Source organism: Sus scrofa, chromosome 3, assembly GCF_054392235.1.
Source record: "Sus scrofa isolate SSC_HxYL_T2T_F1_AM1 chromosome 3, Sscrofa_HxYL_maternal_Yorkshire_Landrace_v2.0, whole genome shotgun sequence".
NCBI classification, from domain to species: Eukaryota; Metazoa; Chordata; class Mammalia; order Artiodactyla; family Suidae; genus Sus; species Sus scrofa.
The window spans coordinates 122,748,189-122,761,182 of NC_139385.1; the positions used below are offsets into that span (position 1 = coordinate 122,748,189).

The 12,994-nt window shown below is 50.3% G+C and overlaps 1 long non-coding RNA gene across 5 annotated transcripts in view; it reads left to right on the forward strand.

Annotated features, from left to right (window-relative positions):
- LOC106509865 (uncharacterized) overlaps positions 1–12,994 on the forward strand; it is a 149,036-nt gene that overhangs the window by 52,516 nt on the left and 83,526 nt on the right. The gene's annotated exons all lie outside the window — the stretch shown is intronic.

Here is a 12,994-nt window from a genome sequence, read left to right on the forward strand (position 1 = left end):
GGGGCTCAGTCCATACATGCTGAGTGAGTGACAGAGGAGAGGAAGAGGGAACGGGTCGGCAGCGTGGGTAGAACCGGCAAAGAGCAAGGGGACCTTGGTCCCCATTCCCCACCGCACCCCTTCACCCCGCTTCAGGGCTTCTGGACAGCACACCCATGACAGCAGCTTCCTAACTGGTGTTGGCCAGACACCATAATAGCTGCTTGCATGAGTTGTCTCACGTGAGGAGGCCCTGATAAGGAAGACAAACTGGGAGGATTTGGGTGGGACGAAGAAGAGGCAGGCGACAGCCAACCTTTCAGGATCCCTGGTGCTGGAATCCCTCTTGGCTGAGAGTGTGCGCCACCAGGAAGGACCCTGAGGCAGACCAAAGACAACCAAAACAACTGGCCAGAGACCACCTGGAAACTAGCTCCATTCCCATAAAACTGGAGACCACAAGCCACATGGCAGAGCAGTTCTCCTGGGTTCCCTTACTCTGCTGCTGTCCACCTGGGGGCCCCTTCCCAGTAAAGGCTCTTGCTTTGGAGTTCCCATTGTAGTGAAGCAGAAATGAATCCAATAAAGGCTCTTGCTTTGGAGTTCCCATTGTAGTGCAGCAGAAATGAATCCAACTAGGAACCATGAGGTTGTGGGTTCGATCCCTGGCGTTGCTCAGTGGGTTAAGGATCTGGCATTGCCGTGAACTGTGGTGTAGGTCGCAACGCAGCTTAGATCTGGTGTTGCTGTGCCTGTGGCGTAGGCCAGCAGCTGTAGCTCCGATTGGACCCCTAACCTGGCAACCTCCATATGCCACGGGTGTGGCCCTAAAAAGCAGGGGGGAGAAAAGAAGTCTCTTGCTTTGTCAGCACGTATGTCTCCTGGGACAGTTCATTTCCAAGTGTTAGACAAGGGTCCCCCTTCCTGCAGCGGTTTCCTCCAATCTCTCTGACCACTGCTTCAGGGATGTTGCCAAAATCAATCTCAGTTGCTTGAGCCAATGTTTTGGGGGTTCTAGACATGTAGAGGTTCAATTCTCTTGTGTATTCCTAGCATCCTCTACTACCTGCTTTTAACCTGGACTCTTCCCCTTGTTCCTCCCTCCTGGCACACTTGGGAGGATCGTTTATGTCTAAGGCATGGTTCTCAGCCTCAGTGCTGCTCCCCAGACCCGCTTCCTCCATATCTTTCTTCGTCCTTTTAAAGCCGGGATTCTAACATGGTTTGAGACAGGCCTGGGTAACAGGACGTTCAGTAGCTGAGCTCAGATCTGGCCCTTGACCCCAGCTTCTGCTCTGCCTCCTCCCATGGATTCCCTTTGTCTCCTGAACAGTCGGGGGAGGTGGTCCTGCTCCGGCAGCCTCACTCACAGCAGTTCTCACTCTCTGGGCTCCTCGGAGAGAATGGTGGCGAGAGGGAGCCGGGCTCTTAGTGCTCAGAAGGGCCCAGCCCTCCAGGCAGGCTTTGTTCATGCTCAGAGAGATCTCACGGGCCTGCTGCTGTGCTGTCTGTGCAGAGTAGATGTGGGCACTGGTGTTGGGCAAGTGCAGGGGGGGGAGAAACGAATATGTCGAATTGTGCTCCCTGTGACACTGTAGGAAGCCAGGCTGGGGCTTGAAGATTCTTTTGCTGACTTTGCCAGGAGAGCTAGAAGACCACTGGTTCACCCGTACCCCTCAAGTGCAATCCACTTAACGTTTGCTAGTGCACTGGCATGGCATGGTGGGTGTGATCCGCACAGACCTGGGTGTGACTCTCTGCTGTGCTATGTGCCAGCTATGGAGACAAAGTACTTATCTCTCATTTTCTTCATCTATGACATGAAATAATAAATACGCTTCTTACAGAGCACCAAGCATTTTGCACCTGATAGGGCTTCAATAAAAGGACACCATTTTTACTGCTATTTATTAATTTATAAATTATTTGAGACCTCTTGGGGCTAAACTCTGTGCTTGGCCTCGAGGCTGCAAATGAAGGCAGAGATAAATAAGAACTTGTTAACCCTTTAGGGAGCTGATAGTCTAGGGCAGAGTGAGGAAACTATGGTTCCTGGGTCAATTCTGGCCTAGAGCCTGTTTTTTTTTGTTTTTTTAAATAAAGCTTAATTATACCATGGCCATGTCCATTTATTCACATACTGTCCGTGACTGCTTTCATACTATAGTAGTAGAAACAGATCATTGTAACACAGACCATATAACCCACAAAATCCAAAATATTTATCATCTGGACCTTTACAGAAAAAGAAGTTTGCTGACCCTTGGTCTGGAGAGGAGGATGGATATTTACTCAGGATAAAGCCAGTTGCAGGAGAGGTGTAAATTATCTAAACTGAGGGCACATCAAAAGAGAGAATCAATTCCGACTTGAGTGGGCATCAGGGTTTTAAGCCAGGCCTTCAAGGTGGAGAAGGAAATTGATCCCCAGAGCCTGGGAGTGGGCTGGGGAAGATGACCACAGGGGTTTTAAAGGGATATAGTGCATATAAGAATGGAAGAGACTAGAGATTAAATGGCTTGTCCAGATTAAATGGCTGGTTCACTTTGGAGTCAAACTTCAGTGCCTTGTAGAATTTACATCACTTTGTATTTAGATAGCATTTCTCAAAGTGCAACATGCATTAGCACACACTGTCTTATTTCATCCTCAAACCGTATTAGGAAGCAGGTACTGTCAGTCTGATTTTACAGATAAGGGACACTAAAAAGAATAAGAATTATTCCTCCAAGAATAACTGTGGGCCTTGTGTGCAGGGAAGGAGTCTAAGGCCAGTGCAGATCAGAACTCCGTCACAGGACTGTGTCCTGGTTTCCTGGAGCACGACGTACATGACAAGCCTAAGAACACAGGGTAGCCTCAGGCCTGCACATCTGGGGATCAACATTTGGAATGTCTTTCGCAAAGATCTGTTATACACATGCGCAGAATTAGATGCTGAGAGAAAAGCCCAGAAGTATGAGTCGAGACACACTGGCCTACAGGGGCTGTGGGTTCAGTTGAGGACGTAACCCACAAAGTCCCATGATGCTTTGAGGCCATTCGTGTCAAGGGACCAATGTGTGGTGCCAACACAAAGGGGCACTGGAGTTAGTGTATCAGGAAGGCTCCACAGAGGGCTCTGTTCTGAGTGAAGTGTGACAGGTGACATCCAGCAGGTACGAAATGCAAGGTTGCCTTAGGAGGTGGGTTGGGGTAGCAGGAAAGGGGAGGTTGTGGGATCAGGGAGGCCTCTGTGGTGGAAGGGCCACCCTGAGAGAGGGGAGAGATTTCACAGCTGGAGGGTGTTGTAGGTGGGGGACCAGCATGAGCGCTGGGGCCAAGCTGGAAGGGCCTCTGCCGTCAGATGATGGGGGTGCAGGGGGCTGGGCTGAGGAGTCGACATAGGAGCTTGGCAGGAGGAGGCAGCCCTTGGGAGTTTAGGGCTGGGGACAGACGACATGGACATGATGCACACTGGCTTTCAGGGAGTTCAGAATGGACGTCCCATCTGGATTTTCACAGGGAGTGCCTGGCCCCAAGGGGACCTTGCCGAGGGCTGTTCTACAGTCTAATGGAAGCCTGAGCTTTTTCTCATTTTCCTGATGGAGACCTGGAACCACCTTGTGCCCCGCTTGCCATGCTGACCCTCACTGGCCATGTTAGAAAGGCCTCCTGATAAGGTGGCCAGGTTACATAGGCCAGCTCAGCGGGTGTGTTACAGATAAGCGGGATCCTCTCACAGCCTGACCTTGTCCAGTCACTCGGGTGGCGGGCGGGGGAGGATCAAATGGCTGCTCTGGCTCCTCCTTTCCTGGTGGACCTCTGCCTCGAAACTCGGGCAATTTATGAGCAGTTGATGGTCTAGGGGGTCCCCCTCCTTTCAGATTGCTTGTTTTTTTTTTCCACCTCTGTTTACTTTTTTGGATCAGGGACTGTCTTGACATTCAGAAGTACACTTTTCTGACTTTGTATCTCTCACACCATGCTTTGCGCATAATAGGCCAGCAACATTCTGGCCAACCTCCAACCCAAGGAAACAAGAAACTCCCCGCTCCCCCAAGAACTATTCAGTCCTGTCCTTGAGTTGCCCAGACAGATCCCTGCCCTGGTGAACTGGCACTATGGGATCTCATCAAGAGGAGACAGCAGAATAACCAAATACAAACATTCCCTTGGCATCAGCGTTTTCCACACGTAGGGGAGGAATTGTTCTCCCATGCGGGGTTGTGCAAAGGCACGTGAAGAGTTAACTAAATCCCTGCCCACGGGACTTGGCCTTATAAAGGCATTTCAGCCAGAAGGAATGTGGGAGTCGTGCTGGGAAGCAGGTTTGGTTGGGGGGGGGCAGGCCGCCTGGAGTGTCTGTGCCAAAGCTAAGGTCTGGAGCTGCGCTGCCAACACTGGAGATCCAGGTCCCTGGGGCCACCGAACGTGATATAGAGTGCCCAGCTTCCTCTGCCCAGCCCACGCCTACGGTGGTGGTGCCCAGGGGAGCCCAAACAGCAACGTGGCTTTGGAGCGGGGAAGACCCACCAGAGTGATAATCGTTACAGCAGCGCCTTTTGCTGGGCGCTTCCTGATCAGGCCCTCTGCCAAGAGCTCTCTGTGACCTCATGTCCACCTGCCACCCTGTGAGCCAGCAGCCCTTGAGGACGCGTGGCCATGGCACCCATCTGGAATGCTGGACCTTGTGGCCTCTTACCCGCCTGGCACCTGCTGCACATTTTGTGTGTCAGTTTTGCTCTCAGCTGAATCCCCAGCACCAGGCACGTAGTAGGTATTCAAGAACAAAGTTAAGAGCTCCCATTGTGGCTCAGGGGGTTAAGGACCCAACATTGTCTCTGTGAGGGTGCAGGTTTGACCCCTGGCTTTGCTCAGGGGGGTAAGGATCCGGCATTGCCACAAACTGGGGCGTAGATCACAGATGCGGCTCAGATCCGGTGTGACTGTGGTGGAGGCATAGGCCTCAGCTGCGACTGTGATTCGACCCCCAGCCCAGGAACTTCCCTTTGCGGCAAGCACAGCTGTAAAAGAAAAAAAGAATGAAGTTAGTTGTCTCACCTTTAATTCAAGCGTGAAGAAAATGACTCGTGATCTTCTCTCGGTTTCTCTGGGTCTGTGAGGCATGACTGGCTGGGTGGAAATACTTGACTTTCCTCAACTGATTGATCCGTGTTTCCTTGCTGTGAGACCTTTCTCGAATACATTTATTCTGTGAAGTCTTACTAAATCCACTCTCAGGTCTCCCTCAACATGTATGTGTGTACGTAGATAATTACATATTTTTGTGCTAATCAAAGTTTCTTGGTTTTTTTTCTCTCCAAGTCTTCCGCATCCCTGTCGTAATCCTCCCCCACCTCAAGCAGCCAGGCCCTTCTGAACCTGTCCCCGCAGGGGACGGATATGACAGGGCAGAGGATGAAACAAAGGCATCTCCCCATTTGGGGTGACCACAGTGGCCTATGGGTGTGGCATACACAGGTGTGAGGGACTGAAACAGGGGGGCAAGAGGGGAGCTGAGAGGCTGTTGGCCCGAGAAATGGGCCTTGCCCTCTGCCTCCTGCAGGGGAGCCCTGGGGAGGCAGCCAGACCACAGAGGGGATGGCTTTGTGCTGGACCTTGGCCTATAAGGCCTTGGCCAGCCTTGCAGAACTTCCTAGGGCCAGCATGGCACAGAATAGGGGACTGAGTCCCCTGCCCTGAGTGTGCCCCCCTCCCCTCACTGGAGGACAGGAGCAGGGGACAGCGAGGGCAGCCCACGTTGGGCATGATGTCTGAGGCCCAGGTGGGTCAGTGACCCCAGACACACTCGGGATGTGACACCCCTTTGTGCTTTGCAACCCCCACCCCGCCACTGAACTTGTACACACTTCAGAGAAAAGGGACGAGGAACCACAAAATGACAGAACTTAGGTTTTTGCTTCCCCAGTGGAGGGGAACTTGGTATAGAAATTAAGTTGTTGGAGAGGAAGGTATAAAATGGTTAAGCCCCAGACTCTGGCACTAGCCTGCATGGGTTCAAATCCCCACTAACTGTGTGATCAGAGACAAGCCATTCCACTTCTCTGTTTTGCCCCGGTTGTTTTATTTTTTATTTTTTAATCTATAAAATGGGGAGTTCCCATAGTGGCGCAGTGGAAACTAATCTGCCTAGGAACTGTGAGGTTTTGGGTTCAATCCCTGGACTCGCTCAGTGGGTTAAGGATCCAGCGTTGCCGTGAGTTGTGGTATAGGCCGGCAGCTGTAGCTCCAATTAGACCCTTAGCCTGGGAACCTCCATATGCCTCAGTGCGGCCCTCAAAAGACAAAAAGACACACACACAAAAAAGCCTCTAAAATAGCTGGCTTTACAATGTTGGTTTGTATCATTTATAAGGCAGACCTGGTTCTAGTCCTGACTCAGTACTAACTCTGTGACTCTGAGACAGTCATTATATACTTTAGTTTCCTTGTGATAACCCCTCCTGACCTCACAGGGTTATTGTGAAGATCCTAGGAGATATGTGATCTTCTTTGTGGTGCCCTAAAATGGAGTTAATTTCTAAATCTCAGAGTTCCTGTCGTGACACAGTGGAAACAATCCGACTAGGAACCATGAGGTTGCAGGTTCGATCCCTGGCCTTGCTCAGTGGGTTAAGGATCTGGCGTTGCTGTGAGCTGTAGTGTGGGTCACAGATGCGGCTCGGATCCCGTGTTGTTGTGGCTCTGGTGTAGGCCGGCAACTACAGCTCCGATTCGACCCCTAGCCTGGGAACCTCCATATGCTGTGGGTGTGGCCCTAAAAAGCAAACAAAACAAAACAAAAAACCTAAATTCTCACATATTTATAAATACTGTTGATTTTTAGAATGATCCCTGTGACTTGTAAGTAGGTTATAAATAACATGAGGGAAAATACTGTTTTCAGCTATGCTAAGAAATAGATGTGCCACACCTGTGTCCCATCCTGCCCTGACCTCGTGCAGGGCCCAGTTACAAAGAGACTCAATAAATACCTATTATTAATGGGGATTTTTTTTTTTTTTTTTTTTTAATGGCTGCACCTGTGGCGCACAGAAGTTCCCGGGCCAGGGAGTGAATCTGATCTGGAGCTTCAACCTAGGCCATAGCTGCGGCAACGCCAGATCCTTTAACCCACTGCACTGGGCTGGGGATTGAATTCATGCCTCTGCAGGGACCTGAGCTGCTGCAGAGTCTTAACCCACCACACCACAGTGGGAACTCCTAATAGGGATTCTTTTTTTTCTTGTCTTTTTTTAGGGCCGCACTCACGGCATATGGAGGTTCCCAGGCTAGGAGTCAAATCGGAGCTGTAGCTGCCGGCCTACACCACAGCCATAGCAGCGTGGGATCTGAGCCACATCTGTGACCTACGCCACAGCTCCTGGCAATGCTGGATCCTTAACCCACTGAGCAAGGCCAGGGATTGAACCTGCGTCCTCATGGTTACTAGTCAGATTCGTTTCTGCTGAGTCACGACGGGAACTCCCTGATGGGTATTCTTAAGGAAGAGATGTAATTTTATTTATAAAGGAGCAGAAAACAAGGTTTGGTTCAGAGGACCAGGAGACATGATCTGGTTGGGGATTGCTTAGCAGGGGCCCAAAGAACTTATAGATTTTTTTGTTGTTGTTTTTGTTTTTTTATTTTTGTTTATTTTTGTTTTTTAATTGTTTGCTCTGCTTTTTAGGGCCACACCTTTGGCATATGTTAAGTTTCCAGGCTAGGGGTTGAATTGGGGCTGCAGCTGCTGGCCTACACCACAGCCACAGCAACATGGGATCTGATCCACGTCTGTGACTTAAACCACAGCTCATAGCAATGCTGGATCGTTAACCCACTGAACAAGGCCAGGGATCGAACCTGCATCCTCATGGATACTAGTTGGGTTCATTACCGCTAAGCCACAATAGGAACTCCTTTTTTTTGCTTTTTTGCTTTTTTGTTTTTGGCTGTGCCCACAGCATGCAGAAATTCCTGGGCCAGGGATCAAACCCAAGCCACAACAGTGACAACTTTGAATCCTTAATGGGTAGGCCACCAGGGAGGTTTCTCATCTCCCTTGGCTCTCATTTCCTGAGTAGTGTCAGCAGAAGCACACTGATTTTTAGACCCACATCTGCATGTCAGCTCCCTGGACAAATGTCGTGAGCTTGCTTGAGCCTCCTCATGAATCTCCTTGCATCTCCTTGCCATCATCCATAACTCTGGCCAGTGTCATCCACATTACAGAGTTCCTACTGGGATTAAACCTGATTGTGCACCACAGCCTTCTGTTCAGGGCTTGGTACAGAAGAGGTGCTTCCAACGTTAGTTTTCTTTTTTCTTTGTGTCTTTCTAGGGCCGCACCTGTAGCATACGGAGGTTCCCAGGCTAGGCGTCGAATTGGAGCTACAGCTGCCAGCCTACACCACAGCCACAGCAACACCAGATCTGAGCCTTGTTTGTGATCTGCACCACAGCTCATGGTAACCCTGGATCCTTAACCCACTGAGCAAGGCCAGGGATCGAACCTGTGTCCTCATGGATGCTTGTCAGATTTGTTTCCTCTGAGCCATGACGGGAACTCCCTAACATTAGTTTCCATCTCTATCCCTTCTCTTTTTGGGGAGCTGGCTTCATAGGAAAAACAGGCAGTGGTAGTTTTCATCCTGCCACGAAAGGGACGGCACACCTGATGTTTGTCCCTGACAAGGGCAAGATTTACTAGAGGTGCAGCCACTGGAAGGATGTGAAAGCCCTCACCCTCCTCTGGGGTCAGAGAAGGTCAGGCTCTTGTTTGAGAAGCGGAGTATTGTGTTTGGAAGACATTACACACTCCATCAATATTTGATGAGGCCCTGGGGGTAGGGGGTGGTTGGCTGACCGACTCTGCTGTGTGACTACAAGCTGTCCTATGCCTGATGTGACAGGCCAAAGACCAATGTCCTCAGGGAAGAAGTGGCACATTGTCCTTTCAGGAAGACAGCAGGGCTGATCTGCCTCCAAATTGGCTGTTCTCTTTTTCTTGCTCTCGCTTCGGACAGGACAATAGTACTCACTTCTAGCAATTGTGGACTGTGTATCCTGTGCCAGGCACGTAACAGGTGTTATCTCCTTTAGTCCTCAGAAGGCTCTTTTTTCTTTCTTTCTTTTCTTTTTTTTTTTTTGGCTTTTCTAGGGCTGCATCCGTGGCATATGGAAGTTCCCAGGCTGGGGGTCTAATCAGAGCTACAGCCACCAGCCTACACCACAGCCACAGCAACATCAGATCCGAGCCATTTTTGCGACCTACACCACAATTCATGGCAATGCCAGATCCTTAACCCACTGAGCGAGGCCAGGGATCGAACCCTCAACCTCATGGTTCCTAGTCGGATTCATTAACCACTGAGCCACGATGGGAACTCCCAGAAGGCTTATTTTACCATTGAGAATACTGAGGCCTGGAGAATTAAGACACTCATTCAAGGTCAAACAGCACGTCATGACCTGAGGAGGGTCAGCTGACCAAGGAGAAGCAGTGCATGAGTCAACTGGATCTCAAGAACAGGGGCCTGCAGGAGAGATGTCTTCACAAATTGAGGGCTGTGAAGCCCTAGAGAATCTTAGGGAAATAGAAAAGGGATGGCATTATTCCCAAATACCTGCAGACCTGCCTCAGTCTTAACACAAGAAGCATGGGATTGACCTTAATGCTTCCTCTGATTTTAGCTTCCCTTCCCCCACACTGTTCTCTTTTTTGGCCCAGACCTTTCCTTTTAAGAGCAAATAGAGTGACCCAGGCGCTTTCACTTGTTTTTTTGTGAGTGTGAATTAGTATCTGAACTGCAGCCCTAAACACCCCTGCCTTCTTAGCCACAGACTAGGCAGGAGGCACCCCCCTCCCATCTGTTACCTCTGCCTCTCTGCCAGCCCCTCAGGGTTGCCGCTATAGGTGGACTGTGGGTTTGTTAGAATCTCGGAGTTTCCCTCTTGGATGCTCTTAGCATTGCATCATTTTTAGTGTCCATCCCTAGATATCTTTGGGATATCCAGGCTGGATCCAGCTCCATAAACTTGTCTGGCTGGAAAGTGGGTGTGCAAGATAGTGTATGCAAAAGCATTCACTGCAGGGCCTGGCCCGTGGGAGGTACTCCACGGGTGTTGCTGGAACTTAATTAGAGTGGAAGCATGGGATTTTAGTTCTGTAAAGGCACATAAAAAAGGCTTGGCTAAAACCCCACATTTTATCAATGAAGAAATTGGGCCCAGAGAGTTGAAGTAGATTTTCCGAAGTCATGGGAATGACCTGGGTGAGCACTGGGGTCCTGGATTCAGATTTTACATAATAATAATAATGCCCTGAGATGCCGTCTTTTACCCTGTGCCATGGCCTTTGCAGGTTCCCCATTATGCCCCTCCTCCAGCTGTGCCTCTCTCTGTGGGCGAGGAGATGTGACTTCTTGGACCCCATGTACCTCTTCTAGAACATTTTCTGGCAATCTAGAGAATTCTAGAATATTCTCCGATACCTAGAGACTCTCTATGATACCTAGAATTCCCTGGCTGAATGACCCCAAGCCTGCTTCCAGCCTTCTTCAGGCCCCTTTCCCAGGTTCATCCTCCCAAAGGCAGAGGTCACAGCCAGTCTGGCTTGTCTGTACAAAGGGTGGTAAATGGGGGTCTGTTAGTAGCTGAAGCTTGGGTATGTGGGCTGGGATATGTATGGGCAAGTGGTGTGGGGGATGGGAAGAAAAGTCCTTGAGCTCAGGGCTGAGCACTTGGGGTGGGGGAGCATGTGTATAGCAGGATTCTGAGGAGGGTGAGTGTTTTAAATTTGAAACCGGTCTTCTGGAGTTCCCATAGTGGCTCAGTGGTTAACGAATCCGACTAGGAACCATGAGGTTGCGGGTTCGATCCCTGGCCTTGCTCCGTGGGTTAAGGATCTGGCGTTGCCCTGAGCTGTGGCGTGGGTCTCAGACTCAGAGCAGATCTGGTATTGCTATGGCTGTGGCCAGAGGCTACATCTCCAGATTAGACCCCTAGCCTGGGAACCTCCATATGCCTCGAGAGCGGCCCTAGAAAATGCAAAAAGACAAAAAAAAAAAAAAAAAAAGAGAAAAAAGAAACTGTATTCTAAGTGGTAAATATGTATTTATTAGGATAGGATGGTATAACATTTTGTTAGCTTGATCAATAACTTTTAAATGTTAGGCCTACATAAATGCGGCTCTATTTGCACCTTTGTGTTGGCCCTCGCAAAGTTGAGGGGTGGCCTGCTTCATCGTCACCTGTTGTGGGATCCCCAAAAGAGCATCTCAATGAAACTGAATCACTTGCTCACTGAGATGACTGGAAGAACATGGCTGAGTGTCTTTCCTGAGGCCCTGTGGATGTTCAAACATATCAAAAAGCACAGACAGGGAGTTCCCATCATGACTTAAGCAGTGACAAGCCTGACTAGTATCCATGAGGATGCAGGTTCTATCCCTGGCCTTGCTCAATGGGTTAAGGATCTGGTGTTGCTTCGAGCTGTGGTATAGGTTGCAGTGCGGCTTGAATTTGCTGTGGCTGTGGTGTAGGCCTGCAGCTACAGCTCCAATGCAACCCCTAGCCTGGAAACTTCCATATGCCAAGGGTGTGCCCTTAAAAAAAAAAAAAAAAAGCACAAACAACTGTATGAGAGCTGCATTATCACATTAAATAATACTCATTCTTGAAAGAGGTGACTCTGGCCTTCAGAGCAATTTTGCATTAAAATTGACGGCATCTTTGAAAATATCTTGAAGAGTTTATGTCTAGGCCGTCATCTAGACCAACAGGGCCTTTGATCATTAGCAGCCTCGTGTTCTCCATTCCTCAAAACTAGAGGGTCAGGGAAGGAAGGGTGTGCAGTTTGCCCTAGGTGTGTCTCCTTCCTTTTCCTTCTCTCCATGGATGCGTTTCTCAGCCTCCAGAGTGAGGGGATGGACTCCACGGGGAAGGGTTAGGTTAGAGCCTGCAATTCTGCCAGAAGGAAAAAGTATTTTTCTGTCTAGAAAGCTGGACGAGACCCCTGGCCCCTGGCCCGCCCTCCTGCTGTGAGGGGAGTGTGCCCTTGGCTGCGAGGTTGTGTTGCCAAGATTTATAGGGAGCTACTCCCTGGGCTATTTTGCTGCCCTCCCTGAGGAAACCCTCCTTCCTTTCCTACCATGGCACGTTCTGCCGTCTCTGTTCATTGTCTTGCCCAGCGTCCAGTTCCCAGAAAACTCTGGAGGCTTTGCAGGCCTCAGACACTGGGGTGTCTCATCTGGAGAGAAAAGAGGGGCACAGGAGTCACTGGAGTTCACGCAGGTGCTGTGACCTTGAAGTGGCCTCGGCTGCTTGTTCCTATTGGCTTGAAGCCACCTAGCAGTGCTCAGGGGCTGTGCTGCTGTAATGAGGAGGTGGCGGGAGTGCTCTAGTGAGCTCTCTGGGGGAAGGCTAAGGGCTCACCCGCCAGGTCAGAGGGTGGAGCCTTGGGGCCTTTCAGGAAATACCGCCCACTGCAGTTATTCCCCTACAGCCTAAGCTGGAAGGACCGAACTTCCGCAAGAGTCTGAGGCCAGGCAAGTTTGCGTTGGTCAGGCTAGACTCTTACCTCTTCTCCTGGAGCCCCAATGGGTGCCATGCCACCTGCTTTCTCCTCCAGCAGCACTGGCCCACGTCTCCCAGCTCCCAGAGCCCACACTGGGCTTCCTGGGTGGTCCCCTCACACTACCCCGTCCTGCCATACCCTCCATACCCTTGAGAACTAAGGTTTATTACACACACACACACACAGAATTCGCTGGTTGGTTGGCATTTTATTTCTCCAGATGTCTATCTACTAGTGGGAGGCAAAGGAAGAGTGACCGACCCATTCCAGGAATCATTTGTTCATTTAAGCCCTGATCACTTGTTTCCTAACCTCCAGGTGGGATGTGCTGGTCCCCGTGGCCGGTGGGCCATGAGAATCAGAGAAAAGCACCCCTCCCTCTGGGCAGACACAGGCCCTGCTAGGTGGGATTGAGGTTGGATTCTAGTCCCTGTTTGCTCCCTGCCTGGACACCCT